The 16273-nt window shown below is 54.9% G+C and overlaps 1 pseudogene; it reads right to left on the bottom strand.

The window, feature by feature from the left end:
- LOC129461794 (septin-9-like) overlaps positions 1 to 15547 on the bottom strand; it is a 32858-nt pseudogene extending 17311 nt beyond the window's left edge.
- Between the last annotated feature and the right edge of the window lie 726 nt (positions 15548 to 16273).

Genomic DNA, 16273 nt, shown 5'->3' with positions numbered 1-16273 from the left:
GGCTGGCTGGAGCACACACGGGCCAGGTCCCAGCGCACCCCAGACTCTCCACACTCACACCCACGCGCGGGTGCAGACAACTCGCTGGTCACAGAGGCAGTGCCTCTGCTAATCCCCACAGGCTGGAGCTGCCCTTGGTGGCCCTCGGCTCCCAAGCAGGCTGGGTGGCTGCTGTTCTGGGCCCCCCTCCCTGCTTGGGCCCGTGTAGGCCCTGCTCTGCCTGTGGGGAGACTTTTGCCCCATGCTGCCTCCCAGGGAGGATCTGGCCTCAATCCTGCCTCCCAGGGAGGATCTGGCCTCAATCCTGCCTCCCAGGGAGGATCTGGCCTCAGGCATCCCGAGCTAAGAGGGACCACACAGCACGCTCCCAGGCAGGGCCCCTCCCGCCAGCCCTCAGGGAGGGGAGGGGCTTTTCCCTGGGACGGGTGGGCACCCACCAGGGGCAGCCACAGGGGAGTGGAGCCAGCGCGGGAGCCAGGGCCACAGCACAGGGCCCTGCCAGGCTGCAGGGGGCACATCCCCCGTGACAGGCAGGTGAGCAGCCCTCCCAGACAGGAGGCAGCCCTCCCGGCCCACGCCCACTCCTCACTCTGCCCAGAAGGTGGGAGGCAGGCTTCCAGGCCAGGAGGGGCTGGGGAAGACTTCAGTTCAAGTGCCCTGCCACTTGCTAGGCAAGAACCGAACTCAGGAAATGCCCACTGAGTCCCCCAGCTGCACCCCACGCCCCAGTCGGCTCAAGCCATCCCTCTCAGCCTATTACACTGGAGCGGTCCGAGGGTGTCGCAGGGAGGCTCCCCAGTCCTGAGGCATCAGAGGTGAGAGAGGAAAAGACTCTGGAAGCCAGAAACTGGGGGCTGGTTTATCCTCACAGGCACCTCCCCGTCTTCTCAGCCTCCACAGGGCACAGGAATTCCTATCTTATGGAATTGGGAGAACAAAGGAACAACATAATTCCTTGTTGGGAAATGCCAAGGGGGGTATACACATCTCCATTGCTGACAGCAATACCTACCTGGAGGCCAGGGCTCCTCTCTCTGTGCCCCCACGTGGCCCCCACCCAGGCCACGCAGCCTGGAAGCCTTCGTGGCTTTGCTCCTGCTCCCCCTTCAGAAATACTCTCCCCTGGGCTTCCAGAACCTTTAAATAAACAAAGACGCAGCGCTGCAGCTGGCCGTGGACCGTGTGGCTTTGGGGCCGCTTCCTGGAGCCAGACATGGGGCCTTGCCTTTCGGGGCAGCAGTTCATCCCCGACCCACGTGACCGAAAATTGCTTCCATCTGCCTGTGGGTCTGAGCGCCATTTTGCCCAGGACTGGGACCAGCCCCTACCCACCTCTACCTCCCCCCAGCATCCCTCAACCCTCCCCAGCAGGACCTGGGGGGAGGCACTGCCCCCTGAACTCTCCTTTCTCACCCCCAACGCCCCTGGAGCCCAGAGCGAGGGAGGGGCTGGCCTCAGCTGCAGCTGGGCCCCTCCACAGGCAGCAGCACTCACTGCAGAAACTCAAATCAAACCAAACATCCTGCCCACCCGGGGCCCTGCTTGAGAAATAATAATGCAACACAGCCGAGCCCCATCTTTGCCATTGACGTAGGGCAGTGGCTGGCCTTCTGCACAGGTGAGGGCCATTCCTGCAACCCCTCCCTCGAGAGATGGCCTTGCAGGCCCCGGCTGGCCCGCAGGCAGGCACGGAGAGAGCAATGCAAGAGCTCACCTCGCTCTCCTACGTGGCTAGGTGAGCTCTGGGGTCTGCCTTCAGGATCCCCAAGTGGGAAAAGCAGAGACCCCCATACCCAGAGACACTTTCATCCTGGCCCCAGGACATCAGGTGCTCAGGCAGCTGGAAACAATGGTAAAGATCACCCACTCCATTGTCTGTGACCACAACACTGTCCGAGGCCTGCACCGCTCAGCCTGGTAGCCACTGGCCGCGTGACTTTTCCTTTTAATTGTCATAACATTTACCACGGTCACTATTTTGAAGTGTGCAGTCCAGTGGTGTTAAGTACATTCACATTGTTGTGTAACAAATCTCCAGAACTTTTTCATCTTGTAAAATAAACTGTCCTCATTAAACAACTCTCCAGCCCCATCCCCCAAGCCTCTGGCAACCTCCATTCTGCTGTTTTTCTGAACCTGACTACTCTAGGGACCTGGTATAAGTAGAATCCTACAGGATTGTCCTTTTGTGACCAAATTATTTCACTTAGTATAATACCCTAAAGGTTCACCCTTGCTGTTGCAGGTAACCTAATTTCCTCTTTATAGCTGAGTCAAATTCCTTGTATGTTCCACCCTTTTTTTTTTTGAGACGGAGTTTTGCTCTTGTTGCCCAGGCTGGAGTGCAATGGCGCGATCTCGGCCCACCAAAACCTCTGCCTCCCCAGGTTCAAGCGATTCTCCTGCCTCAGCCTCTCGAGTAGCTGGGATCACAGGCACCCGCCACCACGCCCGGCTAATTTTGTATTTTTAGTAGAGACGGGGTTTCTTCATGTTGGTCAGGCTGGTCTCGAACTCATGACCTCAGATGATCCACCCGCCTCGGCCTCCCAAAGTGCTGGGATTACAGGCGTGAGCCACCACGCCTAGACTGTCCCACCTTTGATTTCTCCATTCATTTGACCACGGGCACTCGGGTTATTTCTACCAGCTGGCTACTGTGAACAGAGCCGCTATGAATGTGGGTGTACAAGTATCTCTAGGTCTTTAAGATGCTGTGCATTCTTTTGAAACCATACCCAGAAGTGGAATTATGGGATGGTACGGTGGTTCTAGTTTTCATTTTTTGAGGAATTGCCACAGTGTGTTCACAAGTGACTTCTGAGCACTTGACACTGAGCTAGTCCAACTGAGGGATGGAATTTTTATTTATTTTTATTTAAATTTAAATAACCACGTTTCATAAATGGCAACTACACTGGATGGTACAGAATTCCGGTCCAACCTACTCTTTACTAATGGGGAAACTGAGGTCCACAGAGTGATTTTTTTCCTGAAATGCCACTGTAAGTGGCCAGGCCAGCACAAGACCTTCACTGAATTTGGCAATCCTGAAATTTCACATTCCTGCTTGTGATGTGCGGTTAACACCTGTGTCCCCCCCAAAGACCGTGGGCTCCAGCAAGACGGCAGCTGCCCCGTTGGGATCCCCATCGCACCTCCAAGCCTCCCCCTGCTATGAACATGGTTGTGCAAGGATCTGTCTGGGTCCCTGCTTTCCATTCTTTCAGGTATCCAGACTAATTATCAGCAGTACCCACATCGACTCTCAGAAAGGTTCTGATTTGGACAGTAACTGACAGGTCACCCCACAGTCAAAGCAAAATGCAGAGCTTCCCTTCCGGCTCCACAGCTGGGAGTCAGGGGCCTGGGGCTCTGGTTCTGGCTCCAAGTGACCTTTTGCAAGTCTCTCCACCCTGACAAACAGGCCATGCACCTCCTGACCTCCCTCCCAGCTCCCGCTCTGCGAGCTCCTGGGTGCCTGAGGCTGTGGCTTGCTCAGTGATATCCCCAGCTCCTAGCGCAGCCCGTGAGTAGCGCAACACACCCGCTCCAGAAATAACTAACACATCCGCCAACAGATGCGTGGAGAAACCCAACGTGGTGAGTCCACACAGTGGACTATTACTCAGCCATAAAAAGGCACGAGCATGCGCCAACACAGATGAACTCTGAAAACATTCCAACTGCAAGAAACAAAGCACAAGAGGTCACATCTTTTATGGTTCTAGTTATATGTTCAGAATAAGTACATCTATAGGGACAAAATGCAGATTGGTGATTTCCAGGGGCTGGGGGACGGGGAGTGACTGTGTACCGAGGATGGTGTTTCCTTTTGGGGTGAGGAAAACGTTCTGGAATTAGAGGTGATGCTTATAGAAGGTTGTGAAAAAATGCCACTCAACTGTGCTTTCTGAATCGGCGGATGGTGTAATATGGAAATTATATCCCCATGATGACAAGAGAGGAAGGGAAAGAAGGGAGGGAGGGAGGGGGAAGGAAACAGGGAAGGAAGGAAAAAAGGGAGGGGAGGAGGGAGGGAGGGAAGGAGGGAAAGAAGGCAGTCATTTCTAGTGGAGCTGGATTGAAGAGTCCAGTGGGTGCAGCAAACCACCATGGCACATATATTCCTAAGTAACAAACCTGCACGTCCTGCACATGTATCCCAGAACATGAAGTAACATAAAGAGTCCATTTTTTTCCACAAGTGCCCAGGAGCCAGCTTTACAGCTCAGAGGACAGCTGAGGCCCAGATGCCAACACTTAGGCCTGAGGTTCTCAAGTTGGTGTCACCAGACCGTGCCCCAGACAAGCCCCCATCTTCTCACAGCGAGGGTGCTTCTAGGGTGGCAGCCAGCCGGAGGTGTCAGGTGGCGGGAGACCTTGACAGTTTCTCTGCAGGTTCCCATTCTGAACCCAAAGCCTGACTTGGAAACCAAGACCCAGGGGCCGCCCTTCTCTGCCCACCCCTCCCTGTGTGTCATGCTGCCTGGTCTACATCCCAGAAATGTCCACACAAGTCCCATCAGCCTTGCTGGCCAAATGCAGAGATGGTGCCGCTGGGGCAAGGGATCCTGAGCCACCGCCCAATGCCATTCCCAGCTCCAGGGGACAGCAACATGGTACCCATGTGACAGCCAGGCCTGCACCCCAGGACAAAGCGCTCACGGTCAAGTCAATGCCATTCCCCTGTCTTCCCCAAACCCAACCCACACCTGGCTCTCAGAGCACGGACTGAAATGGCCACATCCCCACACACCTTGTCCGTCACTGCCAATGGTGGCCACGCACAATGCAAGGTCATCCTCCTCCTGCCCACGGAGGCCTGTGAAGCCACTGACCAGGCCACGGCAGGGGAGCCAGTGGCACTCACCACACCCTGTCAGCCTTCCAGGCCCGTGTCCAGGAGAAAGCTGCCGGCATCTGCAGCTGGTGCCCTTGCCCTGGCGAAGACTTCCTTGCTTCCATCCACCCCAGCCCAGTGTGGGCCCAGCACGCTCCTTACTTTGCCTCATAACAATGCACACAGGAGCAGCCTCCAGCTGCCCTCCCTCTGCAGGCTCCCCTGAATCCAGACCCTGGGGCACCCCTGCGGCAGCCCTACCGCCACCTGCAGGCCTTCCCAGAACCTTGAGCCCAGGGGGGCACTTCAGGTCCTATAAATTAACAGATGCTCCCTGTCCCCCACAAAGGGGCTTCTTAAAAGTGAGTGAGTCCCTGATGCAGGCAATGCTAGGAGGACAGTGTCCAGCCAGGGCTGCTCCCTCCTCCTCTCCTATCTCCCTGGGTGCCGGCAAAGTCCTTCAGATCCCTGCTGAATCCTGGGGAAGCCCTGCCTCGCAACCAGGGCTTGCCCTCCCCGCCCCCACACAGAGCCTGCCCTCTGCGTCCAGGCAGTCTCCCCACGATGGTAACTGAATAATGATGTGTGCAGTTTCCTCTCACCGCGACCCCCCACGTAGGGTTTGTGAAGCCAGACACCTCATCCATCACGCTCACCCTGGCCCGGCTTTCTTCAGAGCAGCGTAGGGCTCACGGCAAGTCCCGGCAAAAAGTCTGGTGAATGAATGAACAAATGAAGAAACAAAGCTCATCGGAGCAGCCGAGGTTTACTGGGCGCTCTCTGTGCCAGGAGTTACTCTAATGTTTTTTTTAGAGAGTGGGTCTCACTAATGTTGGTCAGGCTGGTTTCGAACTCCTTGCCTCAAGCCATCCTCCCACCTTAGGAGGATTATAAGTGCTGGGATTATAGACATAAGCCACTGCACCCAGCCCCAGGTGTTACTCTAAATGCTGCTCAGGAGCTATTATAACTCATGGATCATCACACAATCCTATAAGGTAGCCACTGTTATTGTCCCATTTCACAGATAAGGAAACCGAGGCCAAGAGGACTTTTGTCAATTATGAGGGTCGCAAAACAAGTAAGCAGTAGAGGCAGGATTTGAAGCCAGGTAGGTGAGCGCCAGGCTGCTGACCCCCTCCCCAGGCCAGGTCTTTGGGCACCATGGAAAGGCTGGAGAAGTATAGGGTTCCTGCAGCCAGGACCCAAAAGGTGCCAGCTGCGGTGCAGGCAGCTCAGCACTGAGGCCTTGGCCTCCAGCTCCTCCCTCAGTTGCTCTCCCCCAGGGAGTTGGAGGCAGAGCCCTGAACTGCCAGAAGAAGATTCCACCCACCAGCCAGGGAAAGTTGCCAGGGCTCTTCCCAGGGCTTAGAGCCACCCCAGGCCCATCAAAGCACATTAGCATCTTAGTTTCCATAACTTCCCTTGCAAGAAAGGTGATGGTACCAGCTGCTGGGCCGGGCTGGGGGTCCTAGATTCCAGGGGCCCTCTCAGGCCTGCCTATGGCTCTCCCAGGACACAGATGCTTACTGGAGAAGCCCTAGTACACCAGGGGTCCCACAGCCAAAATGAAGGGGCAGAGCTGCCCTGGTGCCCCTGTCAAAGCTCCCAGGTGGATCTACCCAGAGACACCAAAATGTCCATCCCTTATCTGAAAACTCCACCTCCAGGAGGCCGCCCCAGGTTGGGCTGACAAAATCCACAGAGGCCTCAACGATGATTTCTCACTTCAGGTATGAGAGAGTGGGTGGAGGGAGAAGCTATTGTTAACTATTAATAGTTCAGGAAATGCAGGTAAAGGAAAGAGAATGGTAAGGCCACAGGGCTGGAAACTAGACACATGTGCAGAGGTGGGCAGACCTCAGAGAAAGAACTGCTCTGGAACAAGATGGTAAAGAAACTACAGACAATAATGGTAGAGGATGATCCCGGGGTCCTAGTGGACCAGGATCACAACATTGATTCATTTGACAAGTATTTATTGAGTGTCTACTTCACAGTAACAAAAAGATCACACTACAGGCTTGAGAGCAGTCAGAATGAAAACAGTGGTAGCAAATGGGGATTTGAAGTTCATCGATTTAAATGTTTATTAGCCAAGACTTCCGGACAGATTTGAAGCAGTCTTTAACATGTAAGGAATTACGGCCGGGCGCGGTGGCTCACGCTTGTAATCCCAGCACTTTGGGAGGCCAAGGCGGGCGGATCACGAGGTCAGGAGATCGAGACCACAGTGAAAGCCCGTCTCTACTAAAAAAGACAAAAAATTAGCCGGGCGTGGTGGCGGGCGCCTGTAGTCCCAGCTACTCGGAGAGGCTGAGGCAGGAGAATGGCGTGAACCCGGGAGGCGGAGCTTGCAGTGAGCCGAGATTGCGCCACTGCACTCCAGCCTGGGCGACAGAGCGAGACTCCGTCTCAAAAAAAAAAAAAAAAACATGTAAGGAATTCACAATCTGATACAGTAGCACAGGACATGTGTGTGCCACAAACCTCTGGTGAAAGGTAAAGACTATCCCTAGAAAAGTATACATTGAAGACAGACAGACAGACACACACACATTTTGAAGGGTTCATTAAAGAATCCCTAGGCCAGTGGATCCCAATTAAAAAAATAACTTGGCACTCTGGGAGGCCAAGGCAGGAGGATCGTTTGAGCCCAGGGGTTCAAGACCAGCCTGGGCAACGTAGTGAGACCCCATCCCTATAAAATGAAATAAAATAAAATGAGAATAAAAAAAAACAAACAAACTTGGTGTGATGAGAACTTACAGAATTTAAAAGGGTTATCTCAGCATTACCTTCAACACTCTCTCAACTTTTGACCACACACACAAAGTTCTGGGTTCTACAGCTAGAGAAGAGGGAGGGCAGGTTAAAAAAAATTATTCAAGGTGGAAGATTAGTCTGAGAAACAAAGAGGTAAGAGGAGAGGACTGAGGCCAGCTGGTCTCCATCCCTGAGCTCCGGCAGGAAGAGCCCCCAAGTGAGAACAAGTTGCTGTTCGCGGACAGTGGACTCCAGAGGGGGTGGACAGAGACCATGAGGAATGTCATCCCTGGGGGGCTCTGAAAACAGGATCTTTTCCCATCTCAACTCTGCTTTTCACTGCATTGTGTTCCTATTAACCTACCCAAGCTACTACAAACACTCCACAAATGTCACTGGGGACTTCCTGTTCTCTTCTAAAGATGGAGACACGGAATATAAATGACCAAATTGTACAAAACTGTGGGGTGGGGGATCAAGGACTGAATTTTTAAAATGCACACAGCTCATCTAATTTGTGAACTAACTCCAAATCAAATTACACCTCACACTTTGTACGGGGCAGCAAACGTCTCCTCAAAGCCTGGTTAGGACCTGGGATGCTGGAAATCTGAGACTCTGCGTTCCCCTCCTGAGAAACTCTGAAACCCGGCTTAGAAATTGAGCACAATGGCTCTGGCCTCCCAGAGAAAGACACGGATTTGCAAAGGCAAAGAGCTGCATTTTTCTCCGAGCTGGAGCTCTTTCCGCTTTCCACGATGGGGCTTCAACAAAACTGCAGCTTTAAGCTTCCCCTCTCGGTGTTTTCTCCTTGGGGACTGACAAGGTGGAAGGGCCAACAAGAACCCTGTGTGCTCCTTTGCAGGACCTGGAAAGGACAGGTGGTGTGAGTCTGTCTCCATCCAGCCGCCTCTTTCATTCATTCAGGGGCCCGAGGTGCCCCCAAGGCAGGGGGCGGGGGTCCCCACTTTTACTGCCGGCCAAGGTTCCTCCAGCTTTTCTCTCGCCAAATCCTTTCAAGCAAACCTCTCCTCTATTGTGGAGGAAGGAATCTCAAGCAGTTTTGCTTTTGTGCCAGCACAGTTTCAATTGCCCCCAGTCGGTAAAGTCAAATTTGGACAAGGTCCAAGGGCTCCTCACACCACCCGCCCCTTTCAGGAAGAGGCCCTCCTCTGTTCTTTCATTTGCAACCCGCCACCTCCCTAGCCTGGATTTTTTCGCCCAGGCTCCGAGGCCTATTGAGACATCAATCTTGGGCCAGAGCAAACTCCAACCTGCAAACCGTCGCCATTCACTTCCTAAAGAGCCACTCTCAGAACTTAGGCTGCAGGGAGGGCAGGCCAAGGATGAATCCTCTGACTTCTGGTGCGGTGTGTGTGGGAGGGCTATTTTATATTGTTTTCCGCTGCCCCCTTGCCCTGCCCCAGCCCCTGAAGTGGATCCACTGCAGAGGGAGGGTCAGGGAATGGCCCTGATGCCTCCCCCACCCCAGGGAACCTTCCAGCAGGAGCGGCCCCTACCCCAAAGCAACCCCAAGATCCAGCCCGTGCCAGCCCTCTGGCCATGTCCACAGTGGCCAGCCAACCACAGAGATTCCTTTAGTTCTTGGCAAATCTGCAAACTTAAAAAGAGAAACAAAAGTTCCCCCGTGGGTGGGTGGACACTGGCCATCTGTCACAGGCTGGAATTTCCTCTTATCAGGGATGTCCCCTGAGCAGGGGTTGGGGAGGCCAGGGCCCAAAGCCTCCCTCTCTCCAGCCCCCTCTGCCATCAGCAGGCCTGTCAGCAGATACACAGCAGAGCTCGGCAGTAAGGCAACAACAGGGGCTGGGGGCGGCGGGGGGGCTGGGGCTCCGCCTCCCCCAACTTATGAAATCATCTGAAATAACAAAACGTAGACAAGGGTCTCTGGAGTGCAGCACGGTGGCCCCCTGCCAGGAACTGGGTAGAAAAAAAGCTTTCCCCCAATTCCCTTCTGCTGTGCAGATCAGCTCTGGCCCTGCAGATGCTGCAAAGGCTGCCCCTGCCCAGGCCCTTCAGAGAGAGCAGGGGGCCAGAGGCAGGGCCTGCTTGGGGCTGGGGGACAGGCAGGGAGGGGCACATTCCTGGGCCATGAGTAGGAGCCTGACTAAATGACCCCTTCAGGAGGGAGAAAGACATCGCACACAACTGTCTGATTATAGCCAGAGGGGCCGGGAAGGTGGGGGAAAGGGGTGAAGGGGCCAACTGCTCCAGGTGCCCCCAATCCATGCAGCACCCACCTGGGCTGACAAGAGTTGTGAGACTGGAGTTGTTTTCTCTTCCCATCTCCAGGCCCTGCCCCAGGAGTCTTCCTGCTCAGGAGCCTGGGAGTTGAGGAGGCCTGGAAGCAGTGGGCCCACAGGGCCATCGCCTTGGGAAGCCACAGTGCCTTGGATGTGGCTCCCTCGGTCCTGGCTTTGCAGGCAGCCTACCTGGACTGCACCCACCTCCCAGAAGAGCTGCTCAGAATCCTGCATGTCCGAAAGAAAGACCAAAGAAGTGAGGAAGCCAAAGAGAGGCCTTATGAAAGCTTATGATGCATTTTCCAAGTGCACACCCCAGCAACTTCAAATGCTTTCTGAAGTAAGGATGGGGATGGATGGTTGGATAAATGGATGGGTGTATGGGTGTGTGAATGGGTGAGTGGGTGGGTGGATGGATGGACAGATGGATGAATGGATGGGTAGGTGGATGAACAGGCAGGTGAATGGATGGGTGGGCGGATGAATGAGCAAATGGATGAATGACTGGATGGATGGGTGGATGAGTGAATTGGTGGATGAGTGGATGGATGGATGAGTGGATGAGTAGATGAGTGGATGGGTAGACGAGTGGATGGGTTGGTGAGTAGATGGATGGATGAGTGGATGGATAGATGAGTGGATGGGTGGATGAGTGGATGGATGAGAGGATGGGTAGATGGATGGGTGAGTGGATGGGTGGATGAGTGAATGGGTGGGTGAGTGGATGGGTGGATGAGTGGATGGATAGATGAGTGGATGGGTGGATGAGTAGATGGGTGGGTGGATGAGTGGATGGATTCATGGGTGGATGGATGATGAGTGGATGGGTGGATGAGTGGATGGTTGAGTGGATGGATAGATGGGTGAATGGGTGGATGGGTGGATGAGTGAATGAGTAAATGAGTGGATAGGTGGATGAGTGGATGGGTGGATGAGTGGATAGATGGGTAGATGGGTGGATGGGTACATGAGTGGGTGGGTAGATAGGTGGATGAGTGGACAGACAGATGGGTGGGATAGATAGAGTGGACAGATAGAGTGGACAGATAGGTGGATGGGTGGGTGAGTGGATGGGTGGGTGGGTGGAAAGACAGGTGGGTGGAAAGATGGGTGGATAGGTGGATGTAGCCTATCCGAGGAGTCTCAGAAACACACATGGACCCTTTCATCCCAGACTCTCCCCAGGAAAAAGCAGTGTGCGTGGACTGCTACCTGGTCACACCTCGAGATAGCCACTTTCATCCTCTCTGGAACCCTGCCTGGGGGGGTGCTGCACAGGGCATCCAAGCAACCCCTGAACTCAGGGTAGAGACACCAGGAAGCAGCAGGCGGGCTGTGACCCCGCAGGCCTGTTCCATGGCTGTGACCCCGCAGGCCTGCTCCATGGCTCCTGCTGCCTGCACCATGGCATGATGCTCAGATGCACCTCTGGACTTGGGGTTCTGACCAGACGGAGCCACCAATCCTCTGAAGAATGAAACACACAGGGGTCACCCTTGCCTCCCAGCTGCAGGGAATGACGAGCACCCAGCCCTTCCTTTCCCCAAATCTTCTCCAGGCTTCTGTGCGTGGCTCTGCTGACCTTCCTCTTGTCTCTGGATATTCTCTCAGCCTCTGCTGGCTCCTCCTCCGCCCTCACCCACGGGGTCAGTCCTGGTGCCTTGAGGGCCCCTCTCCCGAGCTGACTTCACCCATCCCCTGAGCATTCAATGCCAACAATGCCACCTCCTTTGTCCAGATTCACACTCGGGTGCCAGCCTGACTCACAGATGTGTCCCTGGGCCCCACTGTGCCAGGCCCTCTGCTGGGTCCTGGGTATCCGCAGCCACTGCCACTGTCAAGCCCCGATATCTGAAGGCATCTTGAACCCAATGACTGTGCCCCAGGCTGAACTCTGGAGCTCCCATCCCACCTGCCTCCCACCCCATCCCCCATCTAAGTGAACGGCCTCTCCAGCCAACAGCTATTGCAGCTAGATCTCCAGGGGCCGGGCCTGGGCCCTCCATTTCCATTACTCCAAATCCACTCATCCATCCCAGACTCCCATCAATGTTAACCCAACACATCTCACAGCCACCTGCAATCTAAGCCACCACCATTAGCTGCCCCTGTCCCAATCCCTCCTCCTCAAAGCACCAGGGGGCCTGTGTAAAACTTATTAATCTGATCATTTCCCTCCATGAAGCTGTGACTGGTTTCCATTGCACCTGGGATAAACCAGAGTCCTGTGGCTCCAGAATCCTGTCCTACCACTGACATGCTGTGTGACCCTGAGCAAGTAACTTAACCACTCTGCGCCTCAATGTTCTTACATGTGAAATGGGATAATAACATCTGTCTCATAAGAATGCTGGGGACCAAATGAGATATTTATTTATGAAGCACATAGTGTCGTGCCTGGTCAGTAAATGCTTGAAGTCTTTGTTAACAAAACACACGCCCCTAACCTACTCTTCAGCTTCCATCCACACACAGCCTCCCTGGCTGCCTTTCGGCTCTTCCAACGAGGCTACCCACAGAGGTCCTCCCTGCCAGGACCATCCCTTCCCCATGCTGCTCCTAGAACTCCCGCTTGTTTTCCCAGGATAGCTCATCTACACTGGGTCCCTCAGTTTTTTGTTTGTTTGTTTGTTTGTTTGTTTTTTGAGACAGAGTCTCACTCTGTCACCCAGGCTGGAGTGCAGTGGTGCTATCTGGGCTCACTGCAAGCTCTGCCTCCAGGGTTCACGCCATTCTCCTGCCTCAGCCTCCCAAGTAGCTGTGACTACAGACGCCCGCCAACACGCCCGGCTAATTTTTTGTATTTTTAGTAGAGACGGAGTTTCACTATATTAGCCAGGATGGTCTCGATCTCCTGACCTTGTGATCCGCCCGCCTCCGCCTCCCAAATGCTGAGATTACAGGCGTGAGCCACCGCGCCCGGCCTAGGTCCCTCAGTTCTTACACATGTGGCCCTCCGATTGCTGTCTGGGGTCTGTCGCATTCACCACCCACAAAACCCTACACGTCCGAAGCACCCAGTAAGATGCTGTGAATGAGTGAATGAATGAAAGAATGGCCAGCCTGCTGTCCTTTCATCCGGCCCCTTGTCTCTCCCAGACCAGCATGGGGGCAGCCACGGCTCCCGTCTACCCCAGTAACACTGCTCCCTCTGTGCCAGCCGCGCTGGCCAGAGTCCTTTCCCACGGCGTCCCCACGGCTTTGGTGTGCACCCGCCAGTGAATGAGAGACTCATGATTTCCGGCTCCCACCATCCTTCTGGAGCCACAAAGCATTAAGGCAGAAGGATGGATGGGCTTCCTGGTACAGCCAGGGTGGGAGGCCGGTTCAGGAAATTTTGTTCGGGAAATGATCAGTGTGGGATGACGCGCCCGGTGGGGAGGGGAGTGGGGCGGGGACTTGGGGGCTGGCTGTTCTGCAGCCAGGGACCCTAATCCCCACCCCCTTCCCCGCCCACTCCCCAACCCCAGTGCTGGGCTCAGGGCCCCTTGGGTCTCTCCCAGGAACACAGAAGACACAGTAAGGACCAGGGACACAAGACAGGCAGAGCCCGTGGGCAGGAGGCCTCCAGCCAGAACACCTGAGCCTATGCCTGGCTCCAACCAGACACTGAGACCTTGGCCAGGCCACTCCCCATGCTGAGGCAGGGGCGCCCCTTAGAGGCCACTGGTCACCAAGCACCGCGTGGAAGACGTGCCACGGAGAGCTAGCATCTTCTGAGACACCAGCAGAAGGTCAGATGTCTCGCGGCCCGAGGATGACTTTGTCCCAGCATCTATCCATCTGCCGTCCTGCATGAAAAGCCTGACGTGACATGGCCGGCCCCAACGGAAGAGTGATTCGGGAACCGGCAGAGAGGATTTAGTAACTGGCAAACTGGATTTAATAACTGAGACACTTCCAGGGGTTTGGTAGAAGTCCTCGAATGTACCAGACCCAGCCCTGACCGCCCCAGAGCTCAGCCGAGCACTAAAAGGTACAGAGGTCGAGCTGAGCATCAGAGGAACACTGACCCCAGGGCTGACCAGTGCTACGCACTCTACAGTTTACAAATGGCTCACATTTACTCGATCACATCTGACCCTCTCCTGCGAGGCCTTCCTCAGATTCTCCGCTCCCTAAAGTAATCAGTTGTGCCTTTTGAAATCAGAGCAAAGTAATAAAACTGCAGTAATAGTGTGTTCTTATGAACGCTGTGATGTTAGCTGGTTTTTTTTTTTTTAGTCGAGTTGGCCTGGGCCCAGCTGTTGGACTGATTCTTTGGGAACCTCCAATTTAGTCTGGTCTCCGCTCCCTAAAGTAATCAGTTGTGCCTTTTGAAATCAGAGCAAAGTAATAAAACTGCAGTAATAGTGTGTTCTTATGAACGCTGTGATGTTAGCTGGTTTTTTTTTTTTTAGTCGAGTTGCCCTGGGCCCAGCTGTTGGACTGATTCTTTGGGAACCTCCAATTTAGTCTGAGGTGGAGGGAACCCTGCATACTGAAGCTGTCTCTTCTGAGAGAGGTGCAAGAACTATTGGTCAAGGTGGGGGAGTCTCCTCACGAAAGGAGAGGCCTGGCCGGGCGCGGTGGCGCACAACTGTAATCCCAGCTACTTGGGAGGCTGAGGCAGGAGAATCGCTTGAACTTGGGAGGCAGAGGTTGCAGTGAGCCGAGATCGCGCCACTACACTCCAGCCTGCGCGACAGCAAGACTCCATCTCAAAAAAAAAAAAAAAAGCCTGATCTTTCACTTCCGGCCTGACAGCAGCTTGACTGGAAGTTTGCTCCCGCAATTCTGAGATTCTGGCCTTTTCTTCTGTCCCATTGCTACTTTTGCTGCCAGCGTTTCCTGCCCTTAAGGTTTCCATCCCCAGTCAGTTGAGAGTCCGACTGGAGAACCCAAGGTGCGTCGAGGAATGAGGCACAGCCCTGGGCTGCTTAACTCCTCCAGCCCGGCCAGCTCAGCCTTCCCCTGTCAGGTGGGAGTCTAGGACTGCCGTCGGCCCAGGGAGCAGAGCTGGAAGAAGGGGGCAGTGCCCTAGCTAGGCTGCGGCTCATCGGGGCAGCCTGCACTGGTGGCTTCGGAAGGCCCTGGTTTGAGGATGGGTATGGCAGGAACAGCCTGAAGATATTGGATGGAGAAGGTGCCTGAGGTGTTGGGAGCTCTGCTGGTGAGTTTGACCCTTCACGTCAATGTTAGAGAGGTTGCTATGTGCTAGGCGCTGTTCAAGCACTGGGAATTAGCTAAACAAAATGACCATTACTGTCATGGAGCTCACCCCTAGTTGAGAAAAATAAGCCGATTCACACGGCAAGTGCTAGGAAATATAAGCAGGGATAGTGAGGGAGTTATTTTACCTAAGTTTGAAGGGAAAGCCCTCTGATAAGGCGACATTTGAGCAAAGGCCCGGAAGAAATGAGATATGTCTCGCCCAGTCGCACCCTGTCTCTACCTGACAAGTCTCCGGCCCGCGGACTGAGTGGGGGACCTGGGCGGCGGCCATCCCCCACTTCCTCATTGTTCCACGGCCCTGGATCGCCTTCCTTTCTCGGTCCTCCCGAGGACTGGATGCTTCTCCGCTCCCTGGCGTGTGTGGAACAGATGGACGGCTCCTACGCTAGAGCACATCACACGGGCGGTCCCATTAAAAATCAGATGTGGGAGAGAAGCCGAGGGGAGCGGGGAGCGGAAAGGGAGGAGCCGTCGGGGGCGGGACAGACACCCTGCCCGCCGGAGGGGCGCGCCACCGCCGCTCCCGCTCCATTCCGCCAGGGGGCGCTGTGTGGCTCCCGAGTAGGCTCAGCGCGCGTACTCGGCAGAGAGCTCCTGGTTTATGGTGTAGGGGCTGGGAGCTTGGAGTGGGTTGTGTGGGGGGCTGGATTCTGAGGGGGCCAGAGGCCTAGGAATATCATCCTGGGCACACCGTACCTGTCGTGCAGTCTGAGTCATGCTGCCAGGGCAGGGTATCCAGCTCCCAGCCTGGGAGTGCCGAGAGCAAAATCAGATTAGGGTGATACTCAGGGTCCCACCTCCTCTATTTGTTGGCAATCCGGTGGCGATCTAGGATAAAAGCCTGAGAGTCCTATACACACGGTCATCCCACAACATACTTCACAGGCCAGGCAGGGACACACAGCGCCCATCCCTCCCTCCCAGATACCATCATAGCTGCTGGTGTGTGACCGAAGGCAGGGTCCCTGGCCCCCGCTGAAGCACTACTGCCAGCCAGTGGGCTCACGCACCTTGGCCTGTTGCTCCTAGAGGTCACCTATGCTATTCAACCAAGGGGACCACAGTGCCTGCTGGCCCGGCTGAGCTCTGTCCAGTGAGCCTGCCTGCCTCTCCTGCCACAGACTCTCCCTCTTCTGCTTTTCCCTGCAGGAAGGGCCCAGCCTCACCTATGTGACCTGCAGTCCCC

Source organism: Symphalangus syndactylus, chromosome 14 (assembly GCF_028878055.3).
Source record: "Symphalangus syndactylus isolate Jambi chromosome 14, NHGRI_mSymSyn1-v2.1_pri, whole genome shotgun sequence".
NCBI lineage: Eukaryota > Metazoa > Chordata > Mammalia > Primates > Hylobatidae > Symphalangus > Symphalangus syndactylus.
The sequence above is the reverse complement of the archived record's forward strand: the minus strand, read 5'-3'. Positions and strand labels throughout refer to the sequence as shown.